The sequence below is a fragment of the Lissotriton vulgaris genome, chromosome 3_1 (genome assembly GCF_964263255.1).
Source record: "Lissotriton vulgaris chromosome 3_1, aLisVul1.2, whole genome shotgun sequence".
NCBI classification, from domain to species: domain Eukaryota; kingdom Metazoa; phylum Chordata; class Amphibia; order Caudata; family Salamandridae; genus Lissotriton; species Lissotriton vulgaris.
The window spans coordinates 1,776,184,867-1,776,209,135 of record NC_141689.1 but is presented as its reverse complement, the minus strand read 5'-3'; positions in this window follow the sequence as shown (position 1 = coordinate 1,776,209,135).

Sequence of the window (24,269 nt, the reverse complement as noted above, 5' to 3'; positions counted from 1 at the left end):
CTGCCCATTATTTCTTTCAGAATTCCCTGCTTGATCATAGAGTTGATTACAGGTTTTATCCCTGCGATCGTTTCTGGTGACAGATTATACTGAGGTGTTCTTGGAAACTCCACATTTTGCTTAACCTGGATCTTAACTGGCTCAACTCCTTTGATCAGTCCGATATCCTCTCCTGTGAAGTCCCACACCTTCAACGGGACTGAATCTCTCAAGTCAAGTGGAAGCTTTTCCACAGTTACTACAGGGTACATCTCAATGGACAAGTGCTGGTTTGCAACCTTAAAGGTGGCATCATCGTCATTGGTGTGCAATTCCACTTTGTAAGGGGTGCATTAAATAGTGCAGTTAAGCTTACACAAAAGATCCCTTCCTAACAGGTAGACAGGGCTTGAGTGGCATACCACGAACTGATGTCTATCTCGGAAAGTCCCTATTCTCACAGGAATCGGCTCAGTCAATGGGTTTGTCATTTTCTTGTTCGCCACTCATACAACTTGGATTGATTGTCCGAGAGGGGGAGGTTGGAAATGACTGCTGATTTACCAGAAGAACGGGTAGTACCAGTGTCAACCAAAAAGGTAGTAGGATGACCGTCAACGCCAGCTTCTACAAACGATCCCCTCTGGTCTACCTCCAAGACTGCCCCAAGAGTTCAGTCTACCTCCCCCCATAGGTACCGTCATGTCAACGGGTCGGGCTGTATTCATCAAACCAATCAAAGAGAGGCATCTGCTGGTATGTTTGAGTTCCTTGTGGGATTCTCGATGGCTGGGGAACCTGTGCTTGTGGAATCAATGCCCCCCTTTCATCGATCTCGGCCTCATCACAGTATTGACCATTTCGAGCACCTGCACTGTTTCTACCTCCTGCTGCAGCTGATTTTCTGGGTTCAATGGACACTCTCATTTCCAATGCCCTATCTGGTGACAAAGATGACATGCAGTGGTCTTTTTCAGTGTTGCCACATCCATTCCCGTTTTGGGGTCTGCCGGTTTTCCCTTTCCCTGATCCTGACCATTCTGCGCTCCTTACATAACAACAAAAGAAACTCCTGGTCTAAGAAACAAAAAAATCAGGACAGCAAAGAAGCTAATATGTTTTGGTCAGACAATATTACCTATTAGAAAATACCCTTTTAGGAAAGGAAGAATCCCATCAGCCCACCGTGGTGGTAACTCTCATCATCTGGGATCACCTCTTTGCTGTAAATCTTAGTGCAACCAAGGGCTGCACTCTTATCAGCATAGGAAAAGAACTTGAGATGTATTAATCTGCGGCCAAAGATAAAGACCACTTTGATCCCAACAAAAGATGAAATCGATTTCTAGTTTACAGAGGGGTGCTGATGATGATTGCAGTGCATATGAGTGGTGTGAAAACATGTGAAATTTTTAAAATTGGCTACCAGGATGCTAATCAATTTTAATAAGCATTATCATGGTGTCAAACATAAAACAGTGTATATACAGTTTAAAAGAATAACTGTAAAAGAGTCCACAAGGATGTCAGGTCTACATGTTTCAGCCCTTGGATTCCCTGATCCGGGCTTTCATCAGAACCTAAATTGATAGAATCGCTACTGCAATATAGTGCATAAAATGTGCGGAAAATAAATAAATAAATACATACTCTCAAAAAGGAAAAGTGGTTGGTTCGATCCAACCTACAATCACCTGTGTATCTTTAAACTGGTCAAATATCACAGGAGTATTGGACCCATTCGCGTCTTTATGCGGGAGTACACCTCACCTCACCTGACATCCACTCATGGAATGAGGCACCGCTCTGTCCGTCGGTACCCCTGACTGGACTGACTGCACCTTCCGGCTCAGGAATGGGTCCTTACTCCTGTGACATCTGAGCATCTGGTTCGTAATGCTCCACTCTCTTCAGAGGCAAGTTTCCCTCAATTATCTCATCTACCTCTGCTTTCAGTCTCACTACATCCAGCATCTTTGCCCTTATGACCGCTTTCAGAGTCCGTTGACTAGATGGACCATTCAATTCTTCGCTTCCACTGCTCTGTTCTCTATATCTATACCCTTCTGCTATATCCCTAAGGACTGGTCTGTGCCCTTCGCTTCTTTGATCCCAACTTCCTGTCATTCTGATTCCTCATGGGTGGCTCCCACATTCTTAGGTCTGATCTCGAATCAGCAAGGGATCTCGGCCTCTCTGTCCTTATCTCCATCTGTCCCTGTGAAGTCTTCAGTGGCTGGCAATTGCTTATTCGATTCTATGGCCCTCGACAATGGAGCTATCCCACTCACTGTGCCATTCCCTTCAGAGCTAGTCCTCTCTCCTACTATTGACTGTGATGAACTCCCATTTCTCGCCTGATCTGGGTCGTACACTGACAATATGGGACCAATGGTGACCAGTCCCATAAGAGCGTCCGGCAACCTCCTAACATCTGTAACTCCCTTAACCTCCGTGCTCACTGGGGTCTGTGTTCCCATCCCTTCGGTTGAGAGTTTCCCAACTATTCGTGCACTAGATGGAACCGGTGATTTGCCCATTCCCTCTGTCGGTGCTGACTTTCCCTCTTCTGATGCTGGGTTATATGGAGGTGTTCTCTCTGGTAGCAGTCTTTCTATCAAGCTGTCATAGGTATCACTATTGCTTTCCTCTGCACACTTCTTTTGTGCATCTCCTGTCTTTACGAACACCGAGAACAGCTTATCCCCCTCAATAGTCTGTACTGTGCACCTTTTTGCCAATGCATACCATCTCGCATCTTGTAATGCCCTGACTGATTTCCTCACTCTTTCCTGACTTTGCTCTCTCTTTCTTTCATGGGCTGCCCTAATCCAAGCATGTAATGCTTCAAACTGTGTTGGTCTAGGTAAAGGTCACCAAGAAGCCATAATTGTGTCCAAGCAATGCAACACTTCCAATCTAAAGGTACCATAACGGGGAAAAGTCAATTCTTTATTTCCTTCTGTCATTTCACACCAATTCTCGAGCCAAAGTATAGTATGCAATCCTACATTCGTAGCCATGTAATGAGCTGGGGTATCCTCTCCCAGAGCTTCTTCTCCTCCTCGAGTAACCACCCTTTTATCTTCTCTACATCAACACATATCTCGTAAAACTTTAAAACACTTCATGATGAAATCACTTTCCTCCTTTCGCAGCGCACTTTTACTTCCTGATGACTATCCACCAATACCAGCGTGGCTTCACACCAACCGACCTATCGCAGTGCGGCACCCTCTGACGTCACTTTTCCTCCACTTGCAGCAGTTCCCCTAATTTACAATTTTCTCGTATTCACTCATGCGTCCCTTACATACTCTGAAATAACCGCTTGTCGCAAACCGACTAAACTGTTACTTCTCTGACTGTCCTCCACAGTCTCATGTAATTGTCTACCTCAATCGGGCAACCGTCCGTCCGACCGGACAATCGCCTCAACTGATAGGTTTCAAACGCTCAGTATTCCACATACAGCAACCCATGTCCAGCGTCGGTTACTCATGCACCCACACATTTGCTCTCCCTATCTTGGGTAGGGTAATCAATGACATCTCACGACTCCCCAATTAATGGTCGACAACTACTCTCTGGGTGTCTTCTACACCACAATCTCTCAGGCTACTCGTCGAGCCTAAGTTCTCCCGGCCTGCGTGAGCTCACAGCCTGATCTCACAATCACTCAACACTCACTCCAAATCTGCAAGACATCACACCATCGAAACAACACCGCAATCTAACAACACATGACCCTGTTTATACTCACTCTCCCACGAACTGCTGCTTTCGCTGCACCGTCACTCTCAGCCAGTTTCCATCAAGCGCCGTCGGAGGAGGACGATCCACCAGACAACCATCACCTGGGTTCTACGGCTATCGGCGATGAGGACTCAATGACTCTGCTTCCCCTTACTCTAGAGATAACCTTCCGTCTCTGCTATCAACTGATAATGCCGAATTCTTATCTTATCTATTTATCTAACCATACAAATTTATAAGAATCCTCAGTCGACTGGATCTTTATTATCTGCTAAGTGTCAAGGGGAAAAACCATTGCATCCGTCATTTTTCAAATGACCAGTACGATTCAGATTCAAAGGGCCACTGACTACAAAATCAGTTTTGGGAATTTATTACAAAGCCAAAAATAACTGAACACACAAGCACCTCAGCACGAGTTTAAGAAAGTAAATGGGCATTAATACAAACATAATCCTACGCAAGAGTCTCATCCGACTCAGAATAAGAAAAATAGTCAATTCTAAAAGCATCAGGCACGCGATGACTGCTCCAATCTCTATTTTAGTATTCATTAACCTAGGAAGGAAAAGCAATTAATCTGTCCTTACACTATCACTAGAGTGTCATCCCACTTTGCATCATTCCCAGGCAAGAGAGAAAAAAGGTGTCAGTAGTGAGAACTTAGTCAGAAGTACACTCACTTGCATAGGTTAGTAGCCAAAGCTACTTAGCTTGTTTTAAGATGTTCCTTCTAGCTTTCCCTCTAGTCCCGATCCGCTCCTTCTCCTATTCTCACCTTCTCCTATTCTCTCCTTCTCTTGTTCTGACTCTCCTCCCTCGGGGCACTATCCCTAATACAAAATCGCAAAACAGTAGAACACACCCTTTACACGCCCCTTCAGACAGGTCTTCTTTCTGTACTTTTCCATCGAAACTCTGACTTCATCCAAAAACCGTTGGGTTGTCCTTGGGTCCCAGGCACGTTCTCCGCTGAAAGTATCATATCTGCATTCCTGTACACTCCCATGGCGGCTTCTCTCACCATCCTAAATCCTAAAACAAAAGGGTTATTCTGCCTAACGAGATGTATGTCCTTGCACCTGTAACAAGAAGCATGTGAGCGAAGCAACCTTACAGGCACACAAAATCTGCTGACTACCTTCGACCGAGAACCTTCCCAAGGAAAATACATTTCAGGACTACAATATTCAGCTAACATAATAAATCACGAACAGGCCTTCTCATTGCAAAACATAGAGAATCAACTAGGCCTTTAAACATTTAAACATACATTTCTAAAATCATCTTATAAGCATTGATTTCATTACTCTGTATACATAATAAGCAAAACTACTTGTGCAGACTATAATATGGTTCACGTTTAAATCTAATGCATCACTTTATACGTGAACTAATTCATTATGCATCATCTAAAACACATTTTCCGTTAAACACGATATTGATCCTCATAAATGACATAGTTACATTCCTTTAGATATGCGGGTGCTGACTATTGGTGATTATGATGCACCCCTACAATATTCAGAATAACATGACGCTCTATCAGTAGTGGTGCACAGGCAGCCAGGGCTATACATAGGAGTGTGACAAAATATCTGTCCATGTTCTTTACAAATTAATGGCAGTGCTGCTGAAAAATGACAGGCTGCTATTTAAGGAAATTAGTGAAGTTTCTAAGAATGAAACGCTGGAAAGTGAGGGCAAATAAAGTGTACATTCAGCAAAGTTATTTTCAAGCTAACGCTTGTGTACAAAATGAGGTTGCATGGGCCGGGGAGGCTAAGCTGGACCAGTTAGGGACTATGGGGAACCCCTTCCAAAGGTTGGAACACATACAAAGGCTGTGAGTTGGGAAGCCCATGAAAGGTGTCGCACTGCGATAGGGCGCGGGATTCCAATTGGAGAGCGAGGGCGAGGCAAGAAAGGAAAGGTCAAAAGGGAAGGCACAACCCCTCTTTGACCACAACTGACTTTGCCTTGGAAACTAACCTCGCTTTGGACACCACCGTGGATGACAGCAGCCTCACCGCGACATCGCCTGGTGGCGTGCTCCCCTTATACAGGGGAAGAGCAGCATCACTGCCGAACAGCCCGAGCAGCCTCCGGCCAGCCAGTCACGGTGGTACAAGGCAGTGAGGCTTACCTGGGTCGGAGGAGGACCAGTGAGGCCTGCAGGGAGCGGTGCATACAGGTCCTAAATGAGGAAGGGGAGCAGGGGCACACCCCACGGGGAACATATCAAACGTGGTGAGGTGGCGGGACAGCGAGCCGTAAGATTTTCACCCCCGCGGCGACCTGTGGCATCCAGAACAGTGACTGGGGCGGGAAAACAGAGCTGTAGCGAATCCCTGGAGAGACAGGGGCAGGCTGAGACAAGGAGAAAGGCCAGTGACAGAGTACTGTAGGAAGGAGACCTTGATAACAAAAGGCCTAGTACGAGGCTGCCAGAGCAGCAAACAAAGGGCCCTGAGCCCCGAGAGGGAGTGGGTGGGGCGACAACACAAGGGAAATTGAGGTCACAGAAGCGATGCCAGCAGCTGGGAAGGAAAGCCGGAAGGAAATCCGGTAATGTCCTGCTGGCACAAAAGGTGGCCGGCACTCTTCCAGGAGGAAGTGACCCACCAGGAAAAAGGGAGGGCAGTGCAGAAGGGGCACCGAGTTCCTAAGAGAGCTGGATAAAGACCAGGAGGCCATGGTGGAGTAAGAAAGGGCACTGACAGAGGAAGGGAAAGAAATGGGTGGAGCATTAGATTGCTGCTGGAATGAAGAGAGCCAGCAGAGGCCCAGACTGGCCACCTAGGAAATAGCAGAGGCCCAGCAGGAAGGAGCCTGCAGCCAAAATGGGGCAAAGGCACAGTAGGCACCCGCTACAGGCAAGGGGACCAAGGCAAAACCACAGAAGTGGAGAAAGGCTGGGCGCACCAGAGTCTTGACACCAATACTGCTACCTGAGGAGGAGGACAGCAGAAGACTCACACGAAGGGCCTGTAGCCAAACCGGTGGCTCTCAGGTGGAGAGAGCAGACACAGCAGCAGAGAATGGTGAGCAGCAAGCTGTAAGCGAGGGGTCAGGGCTGCGCACAGGTGCGGGGGGCAACCCCAGGGACTAGGCGGGCATCAGGGAGCAGTGCCAACTACAGGACCCAAATTGGGGTCACCAACTTTACAACACAGGGGCCATGGGGAGTTCCATACCACTGCCAGGGGAGCCAAGTAGACAATCAAAAGGGTAATGGGTTCCAAGGAGAGACAAGGGGGCACTCATCCCTTCAGCAACATGGCACACACCTCCCAAAATATATGCCATGGTGGCCATGGGCGGTGCCAAACATTCAAGTGGGAATGGCCTACCCCCGGCAAACACAGGCCTCAGGGCAGACAAGGGGCACGAATAGGATGGATCAGGTCAGGCACCAAAAAGACAACGAGAAAACAAAGGGAGCTTAGCAGGGGCGAGCTAAAGCAGGAGTGACACGGGGCGGGCCGTTACAGATAAAGGAGAGAATAAAGGCCCCGTGAATGGCCCAGCATTGACGAGGGGGGCTGAATCTGGCAAATCCGGAGCTGAAAGGGGGCCCTGGGGGCCGGCACCAAGCCCACTAATGAGTACATTCGCCCATTCCCAGGGGACCCACCAATCACAGCACATGTAACAGGCTTAGCCAGCCTTATACAACTGGCAGTGGAGGAAATGATATGGAGGAAAGAGTACATTGATATTTTCTCCTTGCTACTAAGTGCAGCAAGCAGGGTTGGACCTAACAACGCATGACAAAAAAGAGGAAGATAGGAGGGACAGGCGCAAACCCAGGATAGAGAAGTCAATAGAGAAATGGCTGCGGGTCTTTAGGACCCTAGCAGGCATGTTTGTGAAAAAATGCCCACAGTGTGGTGGCACTGTTCCTGCATGAGCAAAAGGTGCATGAAGCACAGCAGAAATATTAAAGGGAAGCATGGCTTGGCTATGACAAAGGCTTCCGGGAGAAGATGCAGACGTAGCCGGTCATAGAATGGGTCCACCAGGATATAGAAGGGTTCACAAGTCATATGGTGGCCGCCAGGGTAGGGTTACAGAAAAGGGTAGACCCAAAGGTGCTGGGTCCTGGGTAGTTCAATGTTACATATAAAGGGGTCCCAGTTGCGAAATATATTTGCATTAAGGCAATTAGCAAAATAAAACCAAAAGAGTTCTAATCTTTAGAAGGATGTTGTTTATTCACATCCTCAAACGTACATAAATTAGCCATCCATTTATACAAATTTTCAAATATTTACATGCCCAAAGAAAGACAAAGGTGAAGGGGGTACAGGGAGTGGGAATATGTGCTTGGTGAGGATGAGGGTAGTGTAAAGAGATTAAGTCACATGTGGTCACATCAATACATTGGCATGTTGACAACACATGGGCATACAGATATCGCCCTTGCAATTTTATAAACATATGAATTCCTATCCCAAAGTAAAAGTCACAGTCAAGAATGTTCCGTTGCACTTGGGTAGGACACAAAGAAAGAAAAAAGTCAACGTTTCGACCCCTAGGGTATAGGTTCACTTGCACCTTACTGCGGGGTCTTCATCAGGACTGGATAGGTGATGAACAAAAGGAGGTGGTGGGGGCCAGGGAAGGGCACCTTGAGGTCTGTACTCTCAGGGATCCAGTGAAGGAAATATTAGGATAAACTTAGTAAAAGCCGCTTCAATAATAGCTCGCTCCGTGCTTAAATCGCTGTAGTGGCTGGCGCACGGTCCCAAAAGATCGCATCAGTGAGACTAGGGTAGAGGTAGGAGCAAACAAGCACAATTTTTGCCCCTCAGGGCTCAAAGGTAGATACGAGGATCACAGGTAAGGTACAAAAAACAAGGGCCTTTCTGGGAAGAAAGCTGGAAATGGATTCACCACAGCATGCTGGAAGTTTAACAAGGACAAATGTAAATGGGGGTATGCCTATAGGTTTAGACACAGTTGTAGCAACTGCTGTGGCACCCACCCTGCCATCCACTGCAAGCAGGCCAGAGGCGCAGGGGACAGTGGATACAACAACTCCAAGAAATAACAAATGGCAGGAGCAGTCATGCAAAAGGGGGGTGTGAGCAGGCAACAGAAGGCACATTACCCACCCCCTTCAAGGTCAGGAGACGGGTACAGTTACAGAGCAGTACCCAAGAATGAATGACAGACAACTACTGGCCGAAAGTTTCACCGCAGGTTTTTCCATACCTTACAAGAGCTCATTAGCCCTACGCTTCAGTCAGAATCTAAGATCCATAAGGGATAACCCTGAGGTGGCCAGACAGAAGGTAAAGAAGGAGGTCCAATTGGGGAGAGTGGCAGGCCCTTACAGCAGCCACCTTTAAAGATTTTCATAGCATCCCCATTCAGGGTGGTAGCGAAGAAGGAGGAGGTGAAATTCTGCATCATAAACCATGTGTCCCACCTACAAGGGGAGTAAATAAACAACAGACTAGAGCTGACTAGCTGCTCAGTTTCCTATGCCTCTTTGGATGAGGAAGTTGAGCTGATTAGACTAGCAGGTAAGGGGGCGCTGCCATCAAAAACAGACATAGAATCTGCCTTCTGCCTCCAGCCAGTGCATCCCGAAAGCCACCACCAACTAGGTTTCCATCTAGACGGTGCTTACTACTACGACAAATGCCTGGCTATAAGTTGCACAATCTCTTGTATTTATTTTGAATCATTCAACAGTTTCCTGGAGTGGGAGCTGGGTGCATGCCACACACTACCTGGATGACTTCCAGGGTATTGGCAAAGTTGGAACAAGCGAATGCGCAGGTTTGCTCCATCATTTCAAGGACTTGGCGGCGGAACTAGGGGTATCATTGGCCCCAGACAAGACAGAGGGCCCGGAAACAAGGCTATCCTTCCTAGAGATTGAGATAGACATGGTAGAGAGGATATGCAGGTTGCCCAGCACAAAAGTAGCAGAGCTGAAACAAATATTGAGGCAGCTGCTGCAAAAAACAGAAAAGCAGCCCTGGTCAAGCTACAGCAACTGCTAGGGAAGCTCAACTTTGCGAACAGAGTGCTCTGGGCAGGGCGGCCTTTTGCTAGGCAATTGGCCTGGTTGGCAAAGGGCCTGACAAAGAAACATCACAGGGTGTGGCTCACACAGGGGGCGAAAGAGGACCTGGAACAATGGGACACATTCCTATACAGGTTCAAGGGCACCCTCATGTGGAGAGGGCCATGGGTCACTTCCAAACAGCTGGAACTTTTCATGGATGCCGGCCTTGCCACGGCTTCGGGGGATCCTGGGCACCACATGGACAGCAGCACACTGGCCAGATGAATGGCACAGCACAGGGATAACAGGGAACATGCCACTCTTAGAGCTCTTCCCCATCATAGTGGCCTTTACCTTATGGGAAGACAGGCTAGTGAACAGGCAGCTCATGCTACGGTCAGATAATCACGCTGTGGTTCAGGCAATACATCTGGGAACAGCTAAATTCCCGGCAGTGGTGCGACTGCTGCAACAGCTAGTGGGTTGCCAACTGAGGGCAAACATAGCGATTAGGGCCCGACACATTGCAGGGGTGGAAAACTCAATAGCTGATGCGATCTCTAATTTTCAGTGGACAGATTCAGAGCATTGGTGCCAGACGCGGGGCATGACACCTGTCCAGGGACAACTATGGAACCTCATAGACCTTAGTTGGAAATGGTTGAGAAAGCACTGGCTCTCAAAACAGTGAAGAGATAACATAAGTGTTGGGAGGTATTCAAGAGTGCGACTGGCATAGCAACCCCGGGCTGGGTCACGCAGACGGATGTGACAGAGTTTATAGAATTTACTGTTGTAAATGAATCTAGGACCCTAGTGTAACTTTTCCCGATTCATGCCCTTATATAGGTATACTTTATCATATCTTTATATAGGCATAGAAATCACTACCATATTTAGCCTAAGCCTTGCAGCCCAAATACAGCATGGCTGCTTCCACTAAGTTCCAAGAATCAACAACGATTTTTTGAAAAAACCCGCCTTCAGCAGCTAGAGACTTCCCCCTGCTTGAATATTGAGTTCTCCAAGAAATCCTGGAGTTTTCAAAGAATTTAGTCTTTGAATGAGGTTATTAAGTCCAATCATGCGTCAAACTCGGCACCGTCAAAGTATAAATATGCCTAGGTTTGCCCAGACAAACACACAGTGGTTTGGAATAGATCGACTAACTACTTGCCCGACGCTCTGCAGCAGCAAGTGCTGAAGGAAGCCGACCCTCCAGCTGACGCACTGAGAGACTCTGTCTTTTCTCCTGCCGAGAAATCCAGCTCAGTGTTTCAGGCTTACCCTTGCGGGTATCTGGAAAATCGAGTCCTGAGAGAGAGATACAAGACCTCCTTCATTCTAAAACCAAGGTACGGAACTGATTACACCTCTTAGAGAATTCTTGGAATAGATTCCTGGCAGAGAACTACTAAACTTAGGCTACTCCTCACTTACTTCTTCCCTCGTACTAGACTTAGGTTAGGTACAGCGGGGGAGGCGTATTTTAGAAGCCCCAGTTGAGTACTTTTAGTCATTATTTATTACTGTATGTATTTTATACATTTTATGCAATTTTATGGCTTAGAAACCATATCATGCATTTACAGTACTACTTTATAATACTGTTCGTATTATATGCATTGTACTTTATAACAAGTATTACGATTGTAGCAGTACATTTCTTATGCTTGAGAAAGAAGACTGTTCAATAAATACTTTTGTTGAAAACGCCCGTCTTTCTATTTTCTCAGCACCTCTGGTGAAACGAAGCATGCACGATTGACTGAGTAAAATAGCTATCTATTGTTTCTGCAACTCTAGAGATTTGATTTCTTATTCTTGGGAAACAAAGTTGTCATATTTATGCGGTTGTCAGAAACTAATCCCTTCTTGTTTATTCTTGAAATTTTCTAGTGACCTCTGAGCTAGCTGCCACTCACAATTAAGTCTAATATATTCGGTAGAGACCTAGTCGACCTCAGTCCTACGTCTAAACTACAGTATATATTATTCCAATGTGCAGAGCCTATTGAGAATATAGGAACTACACTGCAGTACATTTCGGAACATGGGGACCAAGTCCTGGGCGCAAACACACCTCAGTGCAGTTTCACACTGTGCCAGATTGGGGATGGAGTACAACCCAGCTGGATCTTTCTACATTAGGTCAGAAGTGATAGATTGGGGGAGGTTGCAGCTCAGGGAGAAAGACTCAAAGAGGCCCATTAACTTTAGGGTCTTGAGGGCAATGCTGGGTACGTTAGCAGCGATATGTGCATCATACAAGGAGAGAGTGTTGTTCAGGGCAGCATTTGCCTTAGCCTTCTTCAGAGCCTACAGAGTCAGCTAGATGATGGCTCCTGCCAAAGTAACCCCAGGGTCAGCATGTGTGTACACGGAGGGCCTATAAATGGGAGACAGCTACATGATAGTGAACCTGAGGTGGTCAAAGACAGACCATGATGGCCAAGGGAAGCACACATGAATCAACTGCATTGAGGACAGGGTGTGATGCCCAATGTGCCTCATGAGGAGTACATGAGAGAGGAAGTGCACCCCTCTAGACAATTATTCTTACACAAGGATGGGACATGTCTCAGCCGGTTTCAATTCACGGCAGTACTAAGGAAAGGCCTGAAAAGGGCAGGTTTCCCACCAATGGAGTTGGGTTACACTCATTCCGCATAGGGGCAGCAACCACCGTGGCCCACTTGGGGCTAAGTGCCGAGCAAATCAATAAATTGGGCCAGTGGACCTCAGCCTCTTACAAAGGGTGCATATAGCTGGCAGGTGCCTGAGTTTTTTTTATCTCCCACCAGGTCCGCTGGGGGACAGCATGAGGTGTGGATCCTAGGGACAGTCTTACATCGCAAAGGCGCAACGGTGGCCGGCAGCGCTCAAAGACTTTGAAGGGATATGACTGAAAAACACAGAGGTGACATGGCTGGGGCAATCAGGCATCAAGCGGGACCAGCTGCTCCCAGCAGCACAAGAGACAATGCAGCAGGGAGGACTGCCGAATTCAATTGTCATTCACCTAGGAGGGAACGACCTGGTAAGCATTGGCAGGAGGGAGCTGCTGTCAACAGGGCTAGCGGCAATGGCCAGGATGGTCCCCCAGCAGACATGATATGATCAGAGTTAATACTTCGACGCGTATGGAGAGGGGCTATCGACCAAGGGGTCATGGACAAATCTAGGCTTAAGTTGAGCATTACAATGGCAAAAATATGCAGGGCCAATGGGTGGGACTTCGTGTGGCATACGCTGATCAACTTTAGGTCACCAGTGTACCGTGCAGAGGATGGGGTACACTTAACCTGGGTGGGCATGGATATGCTCCTACTCAATATAATTGGGGTCCTGGAGCAGCTGGGTTTCTCATGAGCAAGCAAAAGGGGGAGCTACCACCGATAAGGAAACGGCTGGCACATTCCAAGGCAGGCGGAATGGCACTTGCAGTCCGGGCGAGTCTGACGGCTGCCCACAAGGTCAGAAGCAAGGGAAGCCTAGAACCGCAAAAACACTGAGATACCTGCAGAAGGGGCCACCATGCAAGGATGGAGCTGTCAGACAGAAATGGAAGCAAAAACAAAAGGGGAGAATGTTGCTGACAAATGTGAAGTATAACAATAAAACATGGGTTTCGAATGACCATCCAGTAAGTTTCGAAATGTATGATCCATGTTTGGAAATAATAAACTGCTGCCTTTTATGCACCATAACCTGTTGTCCTTCTGAATGATGTAAGGGGAAAGGGGGTGCATGTTCTGGCTGAGAAGGAGAGGGGGAGTGAACTTGCACACCTGGGCAGGGTTCTTATTTGGTAAAACGAAAACTGTTGTTTGGGGGCGAATAATGTGTTTTTAGAAAATGACATAGTAATATTTCAAAGGGGGAGCATTTTCAAGCTTCTCTTTGAGTCCTAATTCATGCTGATATGCTGACACTTATTCCAGATGATATGGCATTGTTGCAGGGGTTCTGCACCTACACAGAACTATGCGCAGGATTATCGGACCTCAGTGTAAAGGGGCTATGTCTTTCTACAGCCTTAGTGCCCACGAGCCCAGGACCGACTTGCTATAGTGTCTCACTCGCTCCCCTACTCAGAGAAACAAATGATTAGACACCCCAGAACACAACACTCCCGGGTCTCTCAGGAATCGCAGTAACAAGACACACCTTTTCACTCACTCTCTTGTACTTGTCCACTAAAAGATCTGTCAGAGACACGAAGATAGTTCAAAATATGTATTTTAACTAACGTGCTTTAAAATGCAGTATACGAGACACAACCAGCAGCAAAATGCATAATACCAGTACAGTTAGCATTGCAGCAAGACCATATATCATAAAGGGAGATGTAATTTTATAAAGACAGTGGATAAAGGACTATAAGGCCTAACCACTCTCCCCTTGGTAAGCATAAGTATAATATATAATAGAAGATCTCTGGGCTTTGTCAGCAGACCCCATACCTCAGGCTATAGATCGTATTTCTACATCACAGGTGCGGTTTGCTCTTCTCCCTGGAAAGGTCCCTCTCCAAGTGTGTGTCACCTAAACATGCATCCCATAATATAAAAGTACGATCCTCCAGCAGACACAGTTGCATTGGTATGTTTTGTCTAAGTGCTAGGGCCTGACCAGAACAGAATAACAAGATTCAGTGTTTATCGACCTTGCTCACAATGTTCAGACTAAACTCCAGGAACAGGCAGAGGATGAGCGCAGCAGAGAGTTCTCATGAGAAAATCATAGACAGAGCTTTGTAAAAATAAAGACATGTAGTGTCGTGCGCTATAGCAGCATCATGGCTACCAGGCTTGTGTTAACTTAAAGATGCTGATAATGCCTCTAGCAACCATGTGACAGCATTGTTTTCTTGAGTCTAGAAGGAGCTTCTTTGCTGCCAGTGTTTTTATTTCATGACTAGGCATTTCATGATGTATGCTAATAACTTTTCAGCAACTTATATCAACATATATGAGTGTTGCCTGAGGTTGGGCCATGGAAGTTTGGTGTTACTCAAGGGGTATGCCTGCTGTCTGAACCTCTGTGTTCTCTGTAACCTAAGAGGTAGCTTTGTTGTTTGTGTGTAAGACCTGCCTACCTGAAGGCAGCTTCTTGTCTACGGTCTGAGATGCTGAGATCTGTAGGACATTTCATTTTCAGATCCTGCACCTTCTGAGTAGATCAGTAGTGATATTCAGAACAATAATCCATATGGAAGCAGCAAGATGGGTAAATAAAGGGCGTGTAAAACAGAAGTGAAGGGACATGTTTTATTTGATTTGAAAACTTTGCCACTTTGCATGTCTACATATTTGAACATGGTGTTAAACTCTATTAGGGTGTTCAAGAGGGGAATCCCCTCATAACTGGTAGCACCGATTGTGTTTGACAAGGTGCAATTTGGCTCTTCAGGCGGGCATGGCAGAGTATGTCAGCCATCGCAGCCTGCCCTTGGCTCGCCCGTAAATTAACCCACCACGTTGGAATACTTTTGTATGGAATAAACGTGCAGCAAACTTTTCCCAACAAAATTGTGTTGCGTGATTATTTATTTCAAGTGCATGTTAGGTTCTGCAGAGGTGGAGAGGGTTGTCTATATCGCCGCTGACGTGGAGGTGCACACTGAAGGACAGGCCGTGATAAATGGTCTGCTTGACACACAAAGCACCAGGGACGGAGCGCACCACTGCAAGAAGCTCACACGCATGGAGGAGATACCTTTTTTGAAGTTCTCCAGGCCAGTGCTCCAGATCAGTCACATTGTGATAAATAATTACCCAGAAGAAATGTGGTGATTATTTTGAGTGCGTCACAGAATTCGTTAGAAATGCTCCACTGCTGAACCAGTGAGGCTTTAACAAATGTAATGATCTTCATATTAGCGTAGCCACATCCTACCGGAACAATTACGTCTTCTCATGGCATAAATTGGATACAGAAGATGCTCGTGATGCTCTTAATGATGCTAAGCTTCCTAACCAAGATGGCTTCCGGAAAGACGGGATACTTCCTCCGGTGTGTTAATATTATAATCTGCTTTCCTCTCAGGGTACCCGAGAAAAGGTGTCTCTGACGGTAATCCGCGTAACCTCACGCTGACCCTGCAACATGTCTGGATACTCGAAAGGGAAATGAACAAGAAAATCAAATTAAACATAGAACCGATTTTTGTCACTGCTGACAGAATACCGTTCGCAAATGACTATGAAAATGACATGGCCTTCAGCGTTGTGGTTTGGATAACGAGCTGGCGTCGTGTCACCTGAAGACGGCGATTGCAGACCCGCACTTCAATTAAAGGAACTCGTGTGTTTTTTGGGAACTACAGTCTCCGTATCATTCAATTAAAGTATTTATTGGTAAACACTATACTACAGTTGTTTGTAACAGCAAACAACACAAACTGTCCCATGTCATGCGTGGGACTGTCAGCTGTTACTGTATTATTATCTTTATGCCTCCTAATACTTTCTGTCAGTCAGTTTTACATGGAATGTAAAGCAACATTTTCGAGAGTGCACGTGCAAGGGAGCAGCCTGAAAAATAAGTCCCCCACCCCACCTCCCACACACACTTCGATACACCAGGTATGATTGTCACGGGCGAGCCCGTTCCTCCACAGAGCTTTGGGCTGTTAATTCCAGATTAAAATATAATAATAAAAATAGCGCCAAACTTGTCCTGTGCTGGTGAAAGATTTTGGACAAGATATTGAGTGAGAGTGAGAACCAAAAATCACGACCTGGCTAAACAAGGCATGCAGAACATACGCCTGCGCCTGCCTGCTTTAGTGAAGCCTGACATTTGCTATTCCATTCAAAGGATTCTTGTCCTTGTATTGAGTGCACCATGACATTCAAGTGCTTTCAAAGGTGAGTCGAAGAAGAGCAGGGCCTTGCTTGCCCCTTGCAGTGGGGAGGACATAGGGCTTGTTAGAGAGTTGGGTGGTAACAGAAAATCCTCCTCTGCCTGGAGGAGAGCTAAAGGTGAAGAAGGCTCCACCAGTGGTATTTTCCTCACCGTACTAGCCCTGTGATGAAGTAAATTCCACTGGTGATTCTCTTCAGATGTATCGCTTACTCTAGGAATTGGAGGAGTATCTGTTACCACCTGCCACAATGCTGCTGGACTGCCAACAACTGGGATTGCATAGGCATCCCACCCCTCATGCCAACTTCAGGTATCTTTCCTGTCACCACTTTCTTCTCCCCCTCATCTCTTCCCCCTTCAGTTTCTCTTTCATTCTTTTCTCTCTAGACAACTACGACCTCTCTCCTTCCTATATTTTGTTTCTTCTTTCTCTCATACTGCTTCTGTGTCTCACGTACCCCTTTTTGTCTCATTCCCTCTCCCACATCTCCCTTCTAATGTTGTCTCCCTCCTCTCATTGCTCCTTTCTGCTTCATATTTTTCTTCCCACTCCCCACCCCTCTTCTCTAACCCTTATCATTCCTGCTTTCCTTCTTTCTCCTCCTCTTATCGTCTCTCTCCCCGTCTCTTGTCCAATCACACCTTCTCTCTTTCTGTCTCTTCTAACCTCTCATTACTTTTTGCCTCGTCCTTATGTCTTCCCCTTTTTACTTCCCTTGAACTATTTTCCACATTTGTCTCTTACTACCTTTCTTCCGTTTGACTTCGTCCGCCCTTCTCCTTCCTCCCATGTGCTTCCTCTCTCGACTCCATTGACAAAGCAAGAAAAGCAGTTTGTGACCAGAACGTCACTCGTTTGGACTAAGGCCATCATTCATTTGGGCCATCACTGAGCCAAACAGTGACACTTTGGTATTGTTCATTCATTAGAGTCAAGGTTAATATGAAGTTAAAGATAAAGAAAGGTGTAGTTGGAAGAAAGAGTTCTGACAGCTATAAATGTTACAACGGAGCGCTGCTTACATTAAGTGGAATAATCTGCGATATTAAAAAAATGATTTTGTTTCTACAGTTTTCAAAGTCTGCTAGGGAAAGCAGTTTTCTGTGCTTATTTCAAAATGTATTATTCACAAATTACAGCAAGATACTTTAAGCCGTCTGGGGGCCTTAGACCATAACAGGCAGGTAGTCAGCAAGAAGAGGCCTGAGGACTGACTCCCTTATGAAGCTCAGTCATTGCAGCAGGCAAACTGAGATGGAATGTCCATTATGATAAGCTACGCTTGGGTTGCTGCATGGCGTAGCAACATCCCGCTCACGCTGGTGGAGCGCGAGCACACCACCCCACTCAGCACGCGGCAGGCTGTAGGTCCCAGGGGCATTATATTGTACTGCATTCCAATTGCATTTATATCATGCTTAGTACACCAATGAGGTGTTGAAGCGCTTTACGACAGTCAGCACGCTGGTCTAGGACCCGGGGTTAGTGGTTATTCCATGATTTTGGTTATTGATGGTTTTTGGGATTAGTCTTGTGCTCTCAAGCAAGCCAGTCCATGCATTCACTTCAATTTGTTTTGTGGCAGCTTAAAGTAATAGAAGTCAGGTGTGAGCAGTAATGGGGAAAGGGAGTTATGTTAGCTCATGCAGATATTTGGCGGATTTAGTAGAAGAGTTAGAGAAGATTCAATAGTGTTAATTTGCATGGTCATCAGTTTCCAAAAAGGAGAGGTTGTGATCTTTAAAATGAGGTGTATGCAGTTTGCAAAAACACAGTATACCCTTGAAATGTCAAGTTAGGAATCTCGATGGCACCAAATATCATGGACACAATATTGGAGGACAAAGTATCAAAAGGGAAGTATAGGGTTTCTATACCTAGCTCCACATATATGTAGGGCCAACGGAATTATATGATTTTGCAACTGCAGCGTTTTCCCCATAAATATAGACTTGCTGCATTTGCCACATAATCTATTATCTGCTGCATAAGCTTGATTGGTCACCTTTCTGATGCTTATTGCAATATTTCACATATAACATATTAGGTGTTAAATTGATACTAATGAGGTGCAACCAATGCCCAGACAATGTTAACAAGTGTAAAAATGACAAGGTAATGAAGTAATACTATAAGAAAATGTGCTGCATTATGCCACATAATTTGCCTTTTCTTGCTGCATAATTTAGTCCACCCTGCCACATCATTTATCCCTCCAATGCTGCGTCAATCAGACAGTATTTGTAGAGCACAGCACTATCACCCCTGGGGGTAACTGGGTGCTAGGGTGCGAGGTCTCTATTGAAGAGCCAGATCTTGAGTTTCTTTCTGAAATCTAAAAGGAAGGGTGCTGTTCGAAGGTGGAGAAGTAGGCTGCTCCAAGCATTGGCAGCAAAGTAGGAGAAAGAGCAGCCACCGCTGCAGCTGAGACTGGTTTGGTGTGTGTGCAAGGGCCAATGAGGAGTGCAGGTGTCTGCGGATTGGTGGAAGCTCAGTTGGTGGGTGATGTAGGCCGGTCCTTGATCATGTAAGGCCTTGTAGAACAGTATGAAAATCTTAAACTGGCATCTTTTCTGGATGGGGAGCAAGTGGAGGTTTCTGTGGTGGGGGTGATGTGGCCCGTTTGGGGAGGTCCAGGACGAGTCTGGCTGCTGCGTTCTGTGTGGTCTGGAGTCTTTTGAGGAGATGGGTGGAGATGCCGGCATAGAGTGCATTGCCATAATCAAGGCGGTTGGGAACAAGGGCCTGGGTGATGGTTTTCCTTATGTTGGCTGGGATCCATCTGGAGATTATGTGGCGTACGCAGAGGGTGTGGAAGTAGCTGGAGGCAACTCCAATGATTTGTCGCTTTAGGGTCAGTTTGCTGTCAAGGATGATACTGAGGTTGCATGCATGGTCTGTTCGCGTGGAAGTGGATATTCATAATTCTAGTGGCCCTGCATATATGTAACTTGACAATATATATATGTTCAGGGTGAATACATGTGGCCTTAAGAATAGTCTATACTTTCTCTATATGAACTTATGTTTCGATATTTTGTCCCTCGATTTTCTGTCCATGATATTAGTGCATTTCATTCTTAGATATGCCACAGTAATATTCAGAAATACATAAATAGAGATTAAAGCTAACATGCATATGACTTAGGGAAAGTTGCATTCAGAGAAAAGAGTTCTGCAGAGGATGGGAAAGAAAGAGAGAGCCATTTGGAAGCAAAAAAAGAGGTCACCAACAAAAGTTTTAGATAGAGATCAGTTTTTCATGCTGAATTTTAGGAATATAAAGAGCATTTTTTGAGATAGCATATGTTAGGAAATGCCTCTTTTTGTATGGTCACCCCTAAGTTTTTTGACTGATGCTGCTGGTTTTTGAGTGGCAGCCTATACGACAGCTCAGAAGTGTAGGTATGTGAAAGACATCTTGGAGAGTTTCAGAAAGTTGACCTGGGAATGAATTCTGCCCACAGCTTGCCATTAGCTTTGTTGCTTGTAACTCACATTGTCTTGCTTTTCATTTGCTGGCTTAGGGTCTTCAGGTTCACTTTTCCCTCCCATTCCAAAACTTTATTTGCCAGTATCCTTCCAGAGCTGCCTTTATATTAGCAGGCCTGTAAATCGTGTTGTTTTTAGTCGCAATTGCTGTGCATTCAAAGACAGAAGGCAAATGCCAAGCTGTGTCTTCCAGAGAGCTTGGGATTTCAAAGTGAGAGCGTTTATAAGAAAGAGAAATGCAGAGCCCACTAGTGCCCCTCCTATTCTCCATTTGCAAGGCTGTAACATAACTAGGGCTCCCGGTTTTATGTAATTAATTTTTTAACATTTCCGTCTGTATATATCCATATTTATTTTTGGGCCATCTTATCTGCTTATCTATATTTATCCATATTTATTTTGTGGATAAAGAAAGTTGTAAAATTGTACATTTCCATAGTTATTTAACTGATAGACGTGCACTCATACTTTGATGTCTGTTGTGTGTTATCTAGTTAAGCTAGCAAATAAACCCACTGGTAAATTTTGGCATTCTACTACAAATGCATTTTGACACAAGCTGTTATTTAAGGAAATTCCATCCTGTTTTTCAATTCTCTATCCTGTCTATCTTCCCAGCTGTTATCCTAGAATTCATGAAAGATAGCAGGGAGAGTCACTTGAAAGAAGCCCAATTTTCACTATTTATTCGCTTTTAAAAATAAATGTAAATAGAAAACATATTGTTTTCTGTCTGCATTTAAATGTAAAAATCTGTAAAATTGGAAAACCGGGAGTCTTAAACATAACCCTTAAATAGCACACCATGTAACTCCACCCCAACCATTCCGGAAAACAACAACGCCAACACCGCGGCCCGAACCCTGCACAGATGGATCTCCAACACCATAGCCCTCCTCAAGAAAAAAAACAACACCCACACCAAGAAAGCTAGATGGTTCACCACCGAACTTCGAGAGTCCAGACGCACTAGCCGCCGCCTCGAAAAGGCCTGGAGGAACACCAAATCCACAGAAGCCCACAACAACTTCAGAACCGCCTCCAACGCCCACCACTAACTCATCAGAAAAATGAGGAAAAAAGCGATTGAAAACAGAATCTCTACTCATGCACACAACAGCAAAGAACTCTTCAACATCATCAAGGAGTTTGCCCAACTCACCAGCGAGTTCACCAACATCCCTCCCTCACAAGACCTCTGTGACAAACTCAGCACCCTTTTCCACCACAAAATCAAGAGCATCTACGACAACTTCGACGAAGACAACCAACACACTGAACTCTCACCAACCACCCCGACACCCTGAAGCCAGTGATCGACAGCAGGACAGCCCTCACCACTGAAGACACAGTGAAGACGATGAAGTCAATCCACTCAGGCACCATCACGCCCATGCTCTGCCACACCATCAACCGCTCCCTGGCAACCACCTCGTTCCCTGACGACCAGATCCATGCTGAGATCAACCCCCTCCTGAAGAAACCCTTGACGGACCCCACCGACCTCAAAAACTACAGACCCATCTCCCTGCTCCTGTTCCCAGTGAAAGTCATCGAGAAAGCCATCAACAGCCAACGCGCCACATTCATCGAAGAGCACAACATCCTCGACTCCTCCCAATCCGGCTTCAGAAAAAACACAGTACGGAAACCGCCCTCCTTGCCGCAACAGACGACATTCGTACCTTACTGGACAAAGGAGAAACAGCAGCCCTCATCCTCCTGGACCTCTCAGCAGCGTTCGAAACAGTCTCTCACCGCACCCTAATAAGCAGATTCCATGACGCAGGGATCCAAGACAAGGCCCTCGACTGGATCTGCTCCTTCCTCTCTGGCAGAACGCAGTGGGTCAGACTCCCCCCTTTCCTCTCAGACCCTACACCAACCACCTGCGGAGTCACCCAGGGGTCCTCCCTCAGCCCTACACTCTTCAACGTCTACATGGCTCAGCTCGCCCCCATCATCAGAACCTACGGACTCAACATTGTGTCATACGCAGACGACACCCAACTCATTCTCTCCCTATCCAACGAAACCAACACCGCCAGACACAACTTTCGAGAAGGCATGGAAGCCGTCGCCAATTGGATGGAAGACAGCTGCCTACAACTAATAAACACAAATAAAATGGAAGTACTCATCATGGGCCCAATCCCAGATGCCTGGAATGACACCTGGCGGCCCCCCGGCCTCAGAAGCCCTCCCACGGACCATGCACGCAACCTGGGAATCATCCTGGACTCAGAGCTCAAAATGGACAGCCAGATCAACTCCGTCTCGTCCTCCTGCTTCCACACCCTCCGCCTCCTTCGTAAGACCTTCAAATGGATCCCCCTCGAACACAGAAAGACTGTCACTCACATCCTGGTCCACAGCAGGCTCGACTACGGCAACGCACTCTATGCCGGAATAAACAAAAACCTCACCCGCAAGCTACAGAACATCCAAAACACCGCCGCAAGACTGGTCCTCAACCTGCCAAGCCACTGCCACATCTCCCAGCACCTGCACACTCTCCACTGGCTCCCCATCGAAGCTAGAGTCATCTTCAAGATGCTAACCCAAGCTCACAAGGCCCTCCACAACACCAGACCAGCATACCTGAACAGCCGGCTCAAATTAGACGCACCCCAAGCCCAGCTCCCTTATGCCGTGGTCCCCCGCACCAGAAAGACCAGATCAGGAGGACACGCCTTCTCCTTCTGCGCGGCCAGTGCCTGGAATGACCTTCCGCTCCACCTCAGACAGATAACATCACTCCCCATCTTTGCAAGAAACCTCAAAACCTGGCTCTTCGACAGACTTGATGATGACAGACTTCTTGATGGACTGGAACCTGCGACCCCCCCACCCCACCCCCGCCCACACACTTCCCACGCCTTGAGACCCTTACAGGTGAGTAGTTGCGCTTACCAAACACCTGATTTGATTTGATTTTGATTTGATGACAAATTATTTTATTTAAGGCAGGGAGAGCATTTTGTCAGACTGCTGCATTGCATATACGTTTCGTCTTCCCATTTCTAGTACAGCTTCCCATTCACCGACTTCTTTCTCCATCTTTTCATCACCTTCCCTGTTTCACTCCACCCCTCTCCTTCTGAATATATCATAATTTATTTCTCTGCCTTCCCTTTTATGAACACGTATATATAATGTCTGCATAAGCCAATTCGGCAGTATGCATAATATTTGCATCCACCAAGATTACAAATAATTACAAGTGTCCTTGCAATGATCGACTATTTTGCCTTATGAAAGTGAGGGTTCCCTTTGTCGTTTCTATTGCATCTGATCCGTGAAATGTGTGGAGAAATTGACATTACTTCAAGAGGTAACATTGATTATATAGTAGACTCCTGGAACTCGTTCTGCATGCCTCCTGGGTCTGGCTTTCAATGTTATAAAGTACGGGTAGTGTGTGTTGAAATATATAAGTATTGTAGCTCCGTGGGTTAAGATCTACCGCAGCAGAAAATTGTGTACAAATCAAGGGCATCAGGTTCCAAACTCAGCGAGCTGTTTCAGCTTTTTCATCCTTCTAAGGACAATGAGGCAAGTACCATTCAATTGGGCACTAAAATCTTGAATTGGTGATTTGTCATCGTAACATAATGACCCACTTTTTTCATGATCCTCTGTGATAGGAATCTAACCACAGGCCTTCTTCGTCCCTCAAATTATTGTACATTCATTCGTTCTTTTAATTTTTCTTTTCTAGACTACTCTCACATGTTCGTTGACTTTTTCCTCCATTTATGCTTTTGTTTTATTTCTCTTTTTACATCTTGGCTAATGCTTTATTTATTTCGGTTCCTTAGATGTCTTCTTTTCTTTTTCTGTTTGTAAAGCATGATATTTTTGTCGGGCGGAGAGGGGGAGGGACTGTTGGTCCAAATACAAGACCTCTCATTAAATTTTCATGAGGTGTGTGCAGGTGACCTGAGCCCACAGCAGCACGGGGATTGATGACAACTCCCTCGAGGCCAGAGAACTCTACTCCTGAAAGAGGTCAATGTAAATATGGCAAATGTGCATTCTTTCTGGGTCACAAGAGGGTCAAGTCAGGAACGCTTTAATCCCCAAGCCAACTCAGGACTTTTGTTATTGCTTCATTGCATTGTTATCCATTCCTGAGGTTTA